Source organism: Belonocnema kinseyi, chromosome 10, assembly GCF_010883055.1.
Source record: "Belonocnema kinseyi isolate 2016_QV_RU_SX_M_011 chromosome 10, B_treatae_v1, whole genome shotgun sequence".
Lineage (NCBI taxonomy): Eukaryota > Metazoa > Arthropoda > Insecta > Hymenoptera > Cynipidae > Belonocnema > Belonocnema kinseyi.
In genome coordinates, this window is record NC_046666.1 from 94,547,061 (window position 1) to 94,549,717 (window position 2,657).

Sequence of the window (2,657 nt, forward strand, 5' to 3'; positions counted from 1 at the left end):
CAAGGTTTTTTCAAGTTTTTATCCATGCATTTTACGTTTACGTTAAGCATTACACAGGAACAACGACGTGGGCGTAGTAAATTTTGTTCCCTTTAGGGTGCTTGATTAGCGTGAGTCAGCTTGCCTCTCACGTTTCAGGGTGCTTGGTTAGCGTGAGTCCCCTTGCCTTTCACGCTTCAGTGAAGATGTTCGAACTGAAAACCTTGAGCTTCTTGACAAAAAGCTATGCGATTGTAAAAATGAGTTACAGCATTACGAATCATCTTCCTATCAATCAAAGGAACCTGTTGCAGAATCCAATTCTGAAATTCGTCTAAGATTTACGGTTGCGTTGAGTATACTTTGCTCTTTAAATAACCCCAAAGAAAATAGTCGAGAGGCGTCAGATCAGGAGATCTAGCAGGCCACTCGATTTCACCCCTTCTTCCAATCCACCTTTAAGGGAACTGAGTATCCAAATATGCTCGAACTTCCCTACCGTAATTAGCCGTTGCTCTGTCCTGCTGGAACGAAATATTTTGAAAATTGTCGGCTGTAATCTCCCTTATTCTTGGTACAATTTGGTTTCTGAGAAGCTCTTCATATGCTTGGGCATTGAGATTACGATCGATGATGAAAGGGCCTATCAATGTATCACTCAAGATACCGGCTGAAACATTAATCTTTTGTGGATATTGTGTTTGACTCTCCAACATCCAATCAAGTTTTGTGTCGGACTAATATCTAAAATTTTGCCTGTTAACTTCACCTTTTAAAGCGAAAGTAGATTCATCTGAAAATACTGTATGGTACAAAAAAATATGATCTCTATCAATTTGTCCATCATAATTTCACAAAATTCAACCCTACGATCAGGATTGTCTTCATTGAGCTCTTGTACCAGAAGAACTTTGTAAGAATGGAAATTAATGCTTTTTAGAATATTTCGCACTGTCTCAGGAGCAACGTCACGCTCATCACTAGCTCGACGTAAACTAAGGTGTGGGTTTTCAACAAATAAATGCTTGGGCTATGTCCATCTGCATCTCCTCAGGTCCTGCAGATTTTGGCCGACCAGTTCTCTGAAGGTCCTTGATAGATCCATGATTCATAAATCACCTTACAGTTCTTTCAATTGTTGATTTTGAGACAGGATTTAACCCTTCTCCATTACGAAAAGTGCGATTAAAAAGCAAAGGAAGAGGTCCGTTAAGCTAGAACCTCCACAATCGAATTTTTGAATTTTTCATAGATCAGAATTTTGGGCTTTTTTTGGGCTGCAATAAAAATTTTTGGGCTTCTTTACTTTTTTCAAAAAATCAATTTCTTGTGGAGGTGCCAGCTTACATTAACCCGGCACCTCCAATTCTTTAAATCACTAACTAATAAAAATTCAATTACCCCAGAATTTTGGGCTTTTTTTGGGCTCTTAAAACCCGCAAAAAAATTTTCCCCAAACCAAACCTTAACTTCCAAAATCAACCCCCTACAAAAAATTGAAAATTTGCAATTATTTATTAACGGGATATTTTTGGGCTTTTTTGGGCTCCCAGAAAATACCTACTTCGATTTTTGGGCTCCAACCCTTACAGTAAAAAATTAACCCCATTGTAACGCGCAGATATGAAATTGTCAAAAAATAACTTTTATTACATGTTAGAGCTTGAATAAAGTCTCTGATTTTTAGGATCCTCGAAAATAACCGCTACGTTTTTTGGGCTTCAACCCTTAACGTCAAAAATCAACCACTCTCTACCGCGTAAATACAACTTTGTCTGCAAATAAATTTTTGTAGCATTTTTTAATGGAAATAGAGTCTTTGATTTTTGGGCTCCTTGAAAATACCTGCTGCGATTTTTGAGCTTAAACACTTAACGTCAAAAATCAACCAACGTAGATACTACTTTGTCAAAAAATCAATTTTTCTAGAATTTTTGAATGGTAATAGAGTCTCTGATTTTTGGGCTCCTCGAAAATTTTTGATTCATAGCTCAGAATTTTGGGCTATTTTTGGGCTTTTTTGGGCTTCTAAAATCCGCAACAAAAATTTTCCCCAAACCAACCCTTAACTTCCAAAATCCACCCCCTTGAAAAAATGGAAAATTTTCAGTTATTTATTAACGGCGTATTTTTGGGCTTTTTTTGGACTCCCAGAAAATACCCACTTTGATTTTTGGGTTCCAACACTTACAGTAAAAAATTAACCCCATTGTAACACGCAGATATGAAATAGTCAAAAAATAACTTTAGTTCAACTTTAGAGCTTGAATAAAGTCTCTGATTTTCGTGCTCCTCGAAAATACACGCTACGATTTTTGGGCTTCAAACCTTAACGTCAAAAATCAACCCCTCTCTACTACGTAAATACAACTTTGTCCGCAAATAAATTTTTCTAGAATTTTTCAATGGAAGTACAGTCTCTGATTTTTTGGATCTTCGAAAATACCCGATATGATTTTTGGCCTTCAACCCTTAACGTCAAAAATCAACCCCTCTCTACTACGCGAATACAACTTTGTCCGCAAATAAATTTTTCTGGAATTTTTCAATGGAAGTACAGTCTCTGATTTTTGTGATCCTCGAAAATACCCGATATAATTTTTGGGCTTCAACCCTTAACGTCAAAAATCAACCCCTCTCTTCCACGTAAATACAACTTTGTCTGCAAATAAATTTTT